The following is an 11,703-nucleotide window of genomic DNA, read 5'->3' on the forward strand; positions in this document are numbered from 1 at the left end:
GTGGGATGTTTCAAAAGAACAGCATGTATATTATCTATGGTGAAACAGATCACCAGACCAGGTGGGATGCATGAGACAAGTGCTCGGGCCTGGTGCACTGGGAAGACCCAGAGGAATCGGGTGCAGAGGGAGGTGGGAGGGGTGATCGGGATGGGGAATACGTGTAACTGTATGGGTGATTCATATCAATGTATGACAAAACCCATTGAAATGTTGTGAAGTAGTTAGCCTCCAACTAATGAAAAAAAAAAAAAAAGAAAGAAAGAAAATAAGTACCAATTAAAAAAAAAAGAAAAGAAAAATAAATAAATAAATAAAAGTCTATATTTTAGTAAAAAAAAAAAAAAAAGAAATGGGAGGAAACAAGGAAGAAAGAGGTAAAGGGCAGAGAGCTGGTAGGTGCTAGAAAACTTGCTTTTTGCTTCTAAGACTTGCAGCAGAAGGTCATGATACATATTTTTCGCATGAAATATTAAAAATTACAACTAATATTTTTAATATAAAAATTTTTCCTAACAATCATATGACAAGAATAAAATTCTGAGGCACTTTAATTGCAACTCAACTGACTTTACTCTGGATCGTACCCTGCTTCAAAATCAGACCACGGAGGCTCCCAGGATGGGGTGGGGTGCTGGAAGAGGGGTGACACTCATCTCTCCCAGTCGCAAGCTCACCCTTCCCCCGGCTGTTCCTCTTGATGCCAAGGTCTTGACCATACTCGTCCCCGTACCAAACCAGCAGCTCACAGCCCGGCCTGACTGCCTGGCAGGTTCGGTAGAAGATCTGCAGGTGATACTGGAAGGCCACCAGGTTCTGCTCCTCGTTGTTCCAGGCACAGTTCACATATCTGGGGGCGAGGCCGGGAAAGGCAAAGAAACCTCAGGTGATGAGTGCCTTCCACTCTCCGACCATGCCCAGCTCCTTGCCTTCCGCCTCTGAGGCCACCCCTCATGTGGACCTTCTGTTCCCACCTTTGACCAGGCCACGTGATTTCCCATGCTTTACTCTCCTTACCTACTTAGCCATTTTCTGGAGCCCAGTTCCAGACTCATCTCCACCTGGACTGTCCTTGAGGCTGGTGACCTCCAGCTCCACTAAACTCTGAATTAAGTTCTCTTTCATTCACAGGACTTGGTGCTCCTTGGCTAACATGCAGCCCTCAGCACTCACCCCAGCATGCCTTCTCTCCCGAGCGTTCTCCCATCTCCCCACGTGTATCCAGCGTCCTATTCGCTTGCCCACCCCCTCCCACAGAAACCTGGAGAGAGCTCTGATATAGATTGAGACATGGAATGGTAATAGTTTGTTCACTGTCTGCCTGCCCTGAAGAAAGGAGAGGCCCTCAGGGAATGGCCCTGCTCAGGGCCATCCTGCCCCCCATTCCTTCTGAGGCCTCAGGGCCCACTTCTCACTGGAACCAGGCCTGAGGAGGTTTTTGTCCACAGAGTGTCAAGGTCTCCTGTGTTAGGTTATCCTGTCGCTGTGCAGTTACTCAAAGACAGAAGAAATAAGGTTACTGTTCCTAAATATAATTGGCTAATATCTGTTTGCAGTATGTTCTCCAAAAGGACATGGGTTGTGTGATCTGCTTCAGTAACGAAGTTCACTGTCTAAACCGAAACATAAAGTGTGTGGTAAGTGTCCATTAAGTGAGTTAAAGTGTCCCTGGTGAATCTAGACTCCTCAAGTTGTTTACAAGTCCACCAATTTTGTTCAGCATATAGACTTGTATCTTGATGGCACATGCTATATTTTCATTTCCTTCTTTCTAATGTCTTTTGAAATGAAAGAGCATGATATGGAGGGAAAAGAGGAAGGAAGATGTGAAAGCTATTGAGGGAGCCGGCTTGAGAAGGAAAGGGGCATGGGATTGAGTGAATCTCAATGTCTACACACTGCAGACTCACTGCACTCACGTCATCCAGTTGGCCCAAGACGTCTCCTTTCCATCCACATACTCATAGCATTTCCGCCCTTTGGTGATCTGAGTGTCAGAGAAAGAGTTACAAGCTTTCCTCTTTCTTTTATTTGTTTTTTGGTAGGAAGGAATAGAAGAGCTATTTCCCTGTGTAGTCATTGGTGCTTTTCAGCCTGCATGGATTCAACTGCCAGTCGGACCACACGGTAAGCCCCTTACTCATCATTCCAAGTCTGAGTCTCTTGGTTCATTGAAGGCAAGGGCTCCACAAGGGAGGAGTCACTTCTGTGTGTCTGTACTACTGTGTTCCCACCTCTCCTCAGACCTTTAGATAGAGGTCCTGAGTGCCTGTACATGATGGTCCCATCTCTCCTCTGACCTTTAGATAGAGGTCCTGAGTGTCTGTACACTGTGGTCCCACCTCTCCTCTGACCTTTAGATAGAGGTCCTGAGTGTCTGTACACTGTGGTCCCACCTCTCCTCTGACCTTTAGATGGAAGTCCTGTGTTCACGCCCATGGCACACAGTACCCAGGGCTGACTGTGTCATTGCCGACCGTGTTATCACCATCTGCGTCCTCGCATGTAGACATAAAGTAGCCCCCACCACATACAAGCCATTAGACCCCAGAGGACAGGGAAATGTGTGCTTCTCACCTGCCAGGCATATCCACTCGTGGCGGCCTCTTCATCGTCTGTGATCTTGCCCTCATAGGGGCCAAAGTGCAGGCCCAGCAGCAGATCGGACGCCTCGTTCCACACTCCAAGCCCAGCGTCAGGGATGCTCGACAGTCTGATGCTCAACCCAGGGGACAGCGTGACGGCTGAGCGACTGGCATGCCCCTTTTCCACTGCACAGTCCTTTACAAAGGTTGGGGGCCCTTGGGCAGCACAGCTGTCGATGAAGAAGTTCTGACACTCCTCACAATCTGGGGGTGAGAACAGGGATGAGAAGAGGTATCGTGATGTTGCTGGTCGTAACGCCCTTCACAAAGATCTGGGACATTCATGGCATTTGCCCTCGATCCTACACCTCAAGTCATAGAGGAAGGGGATGCCCGGGGGACCAAATGCTGGGGTGAGGTTAGTGGACCAAGGCCTCATAGTCCCTTCTCCGTGAGTGGGCCAGCAGGGTCACTCACAGAGGTAGTCATCATCCTGGGGCTCGCTGACCTCTTGGTACACATGGCCCTTTCTTTCTCGTAGACTGTATCTCTTCACTCCAGTCTCCTTTCTTCTGAGTTCTAAGATGGAGAACAGAAGCTAAGCAAGGCTGGTGGGGTCTGGGGAGTTAGTCCCTGCTTTATTGGAAAGTGTGAGATCTCCTACCTGTCCATCTATATACTTTGTTAAAACTTTCTTACATGTAGTTTTCAAACTTTTACTTTTGTAATTTTATGCTTTAATGTTATGTTATTTATTTCTTGGCCACACTGCATGGCTTGTGGGATCTTAGTTTCCCGAACAGGAATGGAACCCACACCTCTTGCAGTGGAAGCGTGGAGCCTTAACCACTTCACCACCAGGAAGTCCCTCCTCTATACTTTGATTCTTCTCCCTTTAAATACTGGTACAGGATACTGAGGCTTCACTGACCACAGATGCCCAGTTCAGTGATAGCATCCTGCACTTCCCATTAGTAGGTTTAACTTCCCAACCTTCTTATTAGGAAATAGTTCACCGACACATCTACTCAGAAAATATATGTTAAAGGCACATGACATGTAAGGGCACATGAGCAGAGGTCTGGGCATAAACACTAACAAAGCATGGTTCCCATCATCACAGCTGGATTTATTGAACTACTTGTAGGTGTCAGACTTTTGCATTTAATGTAAGGCTTTCAAGCACCGTATGAGTTATGTATTCTTATCTTCACTTTACAGATAACAATCAGGACATCAGAAAATGTATAAGATTTTCCCAAGGTCCCAGTGCTAGCTTCATGTCTCAGATCAGTTCAGCTTAAACCCCCGCCTACCCAAAGTCCATGTCACACACCTAGGCCATGCTTATTAGTTTTTCTACAGGGATTAGAGGAACTAATTAGAGGAACTCCCCCAAATATCTCTTACCGACTTTTTGTCTGGGGTGCTGTCCAGGGGTCCTTGCTTTTCTGTGATGGGGCACTTGTTTCTGAGCCTGCTTGGAGCCACTTGTCTTCAGCAATTTTGCTGCTCCCGGCAATTCCTTCAAACTAGATTCCTTACTTAATGGTGCCCTGGACATTCTCTTCCATGTGTGTAAAAGACAGCATGCAGTTCTTTAGTTCTTTAGGACTTTATGAAGTGTTTTGACATGCATGACTTTAGTTAATTCTTTAACAGTTCTTGGAAATATCTGATTTGGGGGGGGTGTGTTCTGAACATTGTAGTGTAACAATAGGACTTAGATGGATAGTGAATCAAAACTAGAATTCATATCTTAAGGTTCTTCCCCTTCAACTTTCTGCATAAAATTGAGAGCAAGGCAGGGAGAATAGCTGGAGGTCAGGGAAAGAAGAGGGTAAGGGCTCGTAGAGAGATCCGGGGGGTTTCTGTTAATTTGTGGCCCTTTGGTGGACAAGGAAGTATGGAAAATTACAGAGGGGAAAAACCACATGTGGAAAATAAAGTGACAAAGCAGTGAGATTAAGAGGAGAAAAGATGATCGGCAGAAACACATTTAGACAATAAAGAAAAAGAGATGAAACTTGCAGGTTGCCATGTCCTAGAGACAATGGTTGGAATTAAAGTAGCTGGTCTCATCAGTTCTCCTTGAACAAGGCTGTATGACTAGCTGGTTTTTCTCAGTTTCCTGATCCATTCATTGGTATACAGGCTAATTCGTAATATTATAGGGAAATGAAATGTAATAACCTTCAACAAATTGTTGTGTGAGCTATTTAATACAGTTAGAACATGAGCGAACATCCCTGGTATCAATTTATTCCCTAAACTGCATCTATATTTGAAGTCTACCTCACAGATGTTATCTTCAGCATCCTTTGACCTTTCTACTCCTAGATGAATGCTTAAGTGTGGAGTCACTCATTCACAAAACTTTCAGGCGGCCCTCAGGGGCTTTGAGCTGGGCCTGGACTTCTGAGAATTAATGATTGTGGGCTAGGATCTCAAAGCTCACAACCCAGGGGCAGGCTAAACAAATGATTCCAAACAGGAGAGTTGCCTATTAGAGCTCAGAGGAGGAGCTGTTACTCCCTCCTACAGGAATCAGCATTTGAAATGATGCCCAGATGATGAGTTTCTACTCAAAAGTGGGTAATCTATGTGACGTCCTTCTGTTATTTTCTTATTTGTTGCTTTTCAGTCATAAACCTGAGGCTTCTCAGGGTTGCGAGTTGCTTCATCTTATTGGAGTGGGAGGCTCTGAGGTCGGGATCCTGTCTCCTTCTTCATCTTGGACTGTCCACTCTACAAACTGCCCAGCATGTCTTTAAGCTTCTTCATCTTGGACTGTCCACTCTACAAACTGTCCAACATGTCCTTAAGCTTCCCTTAGTCAGATGTCTTAGCATATCCCTCCCTAGCACAGCATAAAAGAGCTGAGGTTGAAAACATCACTCAGATGAATGATATAAAGATGTATGAATAAGCTTCATAGAACTATGGAAGTATTAATCAGTGTGTAAGGGGTTTAGAGAATGTGCACTTGTTTAGAATGCACTACCTGTGATACTGTGATCTCAGACATATAATCAAATGTTTTTTACCTAATTTTTGGATCTATAATGGTGATAGCTATATACCTACTTATAGGTACTGTAGGACTGATTGAAGGTTTAAGTAAGTTCATTCACATAAAATGCTTGAAGTCTGAAATATTATGAAAATAATGTAACAATAGAACAGGGTACTATGGTTGTTGTTCTTACTAACTGTAAAGATGGTGATGATATCAGGCAGTGTGCTAAAGATTCAGGGCAGGAAGGCAGCCTTCTTCAGGATCTCTGTGTTTTCTCCTATTCTCACCTGTGACTGGATCCATGAGGAGGATATTTTGGCAACAGGATTTGGGAAATACTCACCTTCTGGTGTTTACTGTGCTCCACTCTGAAGGCCATCAAGAAGATTTACCTAAAAAATGATGAGGATCAGTGTTTTGGTTGGGAAATGTTTCCAAACTCTGAGTATTCTAATTAAGGACGCATAATCCTGAGCCAGAGAGTGACAAGGACAATGATTACCAAAGGAGGAATGGAAAATGATTTCTGTATCATCAACTTCTGTGCTTCCACTGGGAGCTTTACATAATTTTCTTAAAATTAAAAAAAATTATGAAACTTCATCTGTGCCTCATCTGATGTTCATAAAGTATCTAATCAATTTAGTAGCTTTCATGACAAAAGTACTCATCAATGTAGAGATACGAGGAAGTTACTGCAATATAATAAAGGTCATATATTGAAAATCTACCTCTAACATCCTAGTCATCAGTGAAAAGCTGAAAACTTCAACAATTAAGAAAAAAAGGCAAGGATGCCCGTTATCAACATTTCTGTTCACCAAAGTATTAGAACTCCTAGCCAGGGCTTTAGGTTAGAAATGGAAACAAAAGGCTTCCATTTGGAAAGAAAGAAGTAAAATTATGTCTGTTCACAGGGCCATGGTTTTATGTGCAGAAAAATCTTTAAATCCACACACACAAAAATCCTGCACAGAAAGTTGCATGGTACAAAATCAACATTCAGATATATTTCCATGCATGAAGAATGACCATTCCACAAAGGAAAATAAGAAAACAATCCTATTTATTTTTTTTAAAGCTATACTGAACAGCTACATTAAAAAAAAAAAATATATATATATATATATATATATATATATATATATATATATATTTATTTATTTATCTTTATTTATTTGTCTGTACCAGGTCTTTGTTGTGGCATGTGTGATCTAGTTCCCTGACTAGGGACTGAACCCAACTTCTCTGCACTGGGAGTGTGGAGTCTTAGCCACTGGACAAAGAATCTTATTTATAATAACATTGAAAAGAATGAAGTAATTAGGAATAAACTTAAGGAGATGAAAGACTTATATGTTGAAAATTATGAAATATTGCTGAAAGGAATCTGACATAAATAAACAGATAGGCATCCCATGTTTATGGATTTGGAGGCTTAATATTATTAAGCTGCTCATACTACCCAAAGCAATTTAAAGATTCAATGCAATTCCTATTAAAATCCCAATGGAATTTTTTCAGATATAGAAAATCCATCCAACAGTTAACACGGAATCTCAGAGCACCCCAAATAGGCAAAGTAATCTTAGAAAGAACAGCAAAGCTGGAGGCCTCTGATTTCAGAACATACTACAAAGGTACAGGAACCAAAAGAGTGTAGATTTGGCAAAAAATGTGTGCTTAATCGCTCAGTCTTCTTGACTTTTTGTGACCTTTTGGACTGTAGCCCACCAGGCTCCTCTGTCCAGGGGATTTCTCAGGCAAGAACACTGGACAGGGTTGCCATTTCCTGCTTCAGGGAATCTTCTTAACCCATGGATTGAACCCGCATCTCCTGTGTCTCCTGCACTGAAGGCAGATTCTTCACCTGCTGAGCCACTGAGGAAGCTGGCTGGCATAAAGACAGATATGTCAATCAATGGCACAGAATAGACAGCCAGAAATAAACTCTTGGGTACATGGTCTAATGATCTTCATCTAGGGTGTCAAGATAATGGGGAAAGTTTAATCCCTGTCATGAATGGTGCTGGGGAAACAAAATAACCATATGCAAAATAATGAACATCATACATCTTGAAGAAAAATCAATTCAGAATGGATTAAAGACCTAAATGCAAGACTTGATAAGACTCTTAGAAGAAGACAAGGGTGAAGCTTCACGACATTGAAACAGCAATGATTTCTTAGATATGGTACCAAGTGCACAAGTATTAGTAACAAAGTACAAATAGACAAATGAGATTAATCTTAAAACCTCTGTGCAGCAAAGGACACTGAACGGAGTTGAGAAGGCCACCTACAGGATGGTAGAAAATATTTGTAAAATATGCCTCTGATAAGGAGTTAATAAGCATACACCAGTATGAAGGCTACCCATATGCCCGGAAGAGAACCTGATTCACCATGTTGGCATCTTGATATCAAATTTCCATGCCCCAACATTGTAAGAAAACAAATTTCTGTGGTTTAAGGAATGCAGTCTCTTTTGTTATGCCAGTTTGAGCTGACTAACAGTGAGAGAAGGAATTGAATAGACATTTCTCCAGAGAAAATACACAAATGGCCAACAAACATATGAAAAGATGCTCAATATTACTAATCAATAGGGAAATACAAATTGAAACCTTCTGTGATGGGCAATATGTATAAGAAGACAATAGCAAGCTTGGTAAGGATGTGGAGAAATTGGAACACTTATACACTATTGTTGGCAATGTAAAATGTTGCAAGCTTTCTAGAAAACAGTATGGAGTTTCCACAGAAAATTAGAACTGCTGTATGATATAACAATCCCACTCAAAAGAGTATTTCCATAAAAAACTGAAAGCAAGCTATTGAATAAATAGTGGGCACATGTATGGTCATTGCTGCATTATTCCCAATGAGCAAGATGTGTAAGCAATCTAAATGTTCATTGGTGGATAAAAGATAAAGATTATATATAAGATATATCTTATAGCTCTTATATCCACATGCACACCATGGAATGTTTTGAAGCCTTAAAAACGAATTCTGTCATATGCTACATCATGTATGGGCCTTGATGTTATACTAAGTGAAATGAACCAATCAAAAAAGACAAATATTGCCTGATTTCACTTCGATGAGGTATCTAAATTAATCAAATCCATAGAAACAGAAAATATAATCGTGGTTGCCAAGGGCTGTGAGGAGGAGCGGTTGGAGAATTGTTACTCAGTGGGTTAGGACTTCAGTTACACAAGATGTAACATTTCTACAGATTTATTGCACAACAATGTGTGTATATATCCCCGGTGGCTCAGTGGTAAAAAAATCCACCTGCAATGCAGGAGATGCAACAGATGCAGGCTCAGTCCCTGGGTTGGGAAGATCACCTGGAGCAGGAGATGGCAACCCACTCCAGGATTCTTGCCTAGAGAATCCCACGGACAAAGGAGCCTGGTGGGCTACAGTCTATGGGTACGCAGAGTCAGACATGACTGAGCAATCAGCACTATGGCCACTAAAACTAACGTGCACATAGTTAACAACAGTATGCCATACATTCAGAAATTGTTAAAAAGGTAAATAAAGAAGTGCAGGGGTATGGTGAACCGAGGCGTATGTATTCCCTATGATGAATCTCTCCTTATGTCAAAACCTTTGCAGACAACCAAATGTTTGCTTTTCATGTCCATTTCACTACTTTTAATAACCTCAGGGAAGAGAGGGACTTCCCTGGTGCACAGCGGATGAGAATCTGCCTGCCAATGCAGAGGACACAGGTTTGATGGCTGGTCCAGGAAGATTCCACTTTCTGTGGGGCAGCTAAGCTTGTGTGTCACAAACTATAGAGCCTGCACGTGCTCTGCAACAAGAAAACACTCACAGCAATCAGAGAAAGCCCATGGACAGCAATGAAGACCCAGTGCAGTCAAAATTAATAAATAATTTTTAAAAATCTGGGAGAACAGAAATCCACAGATGGAGAATCATAGAACTATCTAAATTGTTTTCTCCAGTCTAGGCAGATTAACTCTTCTAAACTCTTTGAGCAGCTGAAGAGGAAGTGAGTGCTCACTTCTATTTTATAATGTGTACTTCATTTTATTTACCTGATGCCAACTCTGGTCAGTGAAATGTGGAAAAGATCATGGAGAATAAATAGTTCTCTCCAACCCTTTCCCAGAATCAAAATAAAGAATTAGTTTAACCTTAGGGTAAGAAGATCATGGGTTTTGTTTTATATACATACAGAAATAATATATCTTGACATAATATGTTAATCATTTCCTTTTCTAAGAGATTTAATCTAATAACCAATGAGATTAGTATTAAACCTATTTGGTGAATTTATTTCTAAGGTTTGTTTAACTCTCTTTCACTAAGAATGTTTAGCAAAAGTAATTCTTTTTAAAAAGAATCATAAATTTTAACCATAAAACTTTTGAGAATTACACTGGAAAACCTATACATTCATCTTCATTCAGGCTTATGTAAATATTTGGCCACAACCGCTTCAGAACGCTGAAAATTATGTTTTCCTTGCTAATGGCTGAGATGTAGTTGAGACCTAAGCCCATGCTGGTTTCAGGAAGACACCTCCAAATCCTCCCGGCCTCTCACCTTGCTGCCTTGGTGTCCATTCTTCATCAGAATCCTCAGTGTCATCTACCTGGGGTTTGATGACCTGCCTGCGGTGAGGCATGAAATCCGGTCGAGTGGCTCTGAAACCTGGAAAGAAGCAAAACATTTGTCCTAAGAAGGAGAAAGAAAGCACAGAAGCCATGGGAAGTGTCACAAAGTCAGGGAATCAGTGGGATGGGCTGGGGGAGTCTAGAACAAGGCAAGAGGTGAGCTCTGCACTGCAGGGTCAACCTCCCTTTGGTGCAAAACTGTAAACATTTCCTCCAGGTTAGTCTCCACACCAAAAGGGACCTGTGAGCAGATGGAGCCACCTAAGAGCGGGCCAAGTGAACACTGAGGGTGAAGACCTGCTTCATGTTTCCCAGGCTCACAGGCACCCAGCACTTCCTGTTACCTATAGCAATCAGCACTTCGTAGTTTCTTTTCACATTCCTATATCGGATTATTTCCCATTTTCCCATCTCTTCCCATTCTTCCTTGGAGAAGTACATGGAGATGTCTTTGAAAGCACCTTTGTCCTAAGGAACATAATAGATTTCATCAGTGATTTACTAATCTAAGTCAGACCTTAGAGCTGAGGCTTCTCCTCCACCTTTTGTGCAGGGAGTAGCCTGAAGCTACTGGATGGTCTGTGTGAGACAGGGATGAAGACTTTCCTTCCCGACTGTGTCCTGCTTACCTGAACAAACGCTGAACATTTTCCTAACTCTCCCTGGACACAGAGCAGTTGACGAAGCTAGTGTCCTATTTTGTCCGATCTCCACCCCACCATCTCAGACATGACCAGGCATTCCCATCCTGTGTATAGTCACAGGGAAGTTCACTCAGCTGCCCAGGCAAGCAGTCTGTGGTGCTTCAGGGACCAGCACCATGTCTTTCCTATAGAGCTGGCTTAGAGCCCAGCTTTGCCGCCTCCACCTCTCACCGTGGGCTTCCACTCTGTTCTCCTGGCATCTCCCTCAGTGCTCTCCTCTGGAGACCTGTTGGTCCTCATGGCCATTGGAGTGCTCAAGGCCAAGGTGCCTGTGGAAGAAGGTGCTGAGAGAGCCCAGACCAGTGTCAAGAACCTGGTCTGTCTGCCTTGGGTGGAGTGTCCAGGGCAGGAAGGTGAGGGGAAAGTCGGGGTGAGGGTATTGGTGGGATGGACGGATCCTGACTAGATATGACAGATCAGCCTAATGTGAACTAGATTTGATTTCTTTGGTTCCCCTACAATTCAGCCCCTCTGAGGGAAGGCACTGGGAGGGAAGTGTCTGTAGGAGACGGAGGGATTTTTGATGAGACCCGGAAACCCCTAACCGCTGGACTGGGGTCAGGCTGAAATCAGGGCTCTGTTCCAGTGCAACAGAGGGAATGTTTCTCCAAGAAGGGTTTTGAGGATCTCCTCCTGGACACTCAGAAAAATCTGGGAATTACGTAGGTTCTACGTCTAAGGGAGAAGTCACTCGGCTTGAGGAAATCTGGGTCCCAAGGGCTGAAGTAACTCGG

General features: G+C 42.9%; 1 pseudogene; it reads right to left on the minus strand.

Moving 5' to 3' along the window:
• Positions 1–11,209, minus strand: part of LOC133052975 (histone-lysine N-methyltransferase PRDM9-like) — a 51,092-nt pseudogene extending 39,883 nt beyond the window's left edge.
• Positions 11,210–11,703: the final 494 nt, after the last annotated feature.

The sequence above is a fragment of the Dama dama genome, chromosome X (genome assembly GCF_033118175.1).
Source record: "Dama dama isolate Ldn47 chromosome X, ASM3311817v1, whole genome shotgun sequence".
Lineage (NCBI taxonomy): Eukaryota > Metazoa > Chordata > Mammalia > Artiodactyla > Cervidae > Dama > Dama dama.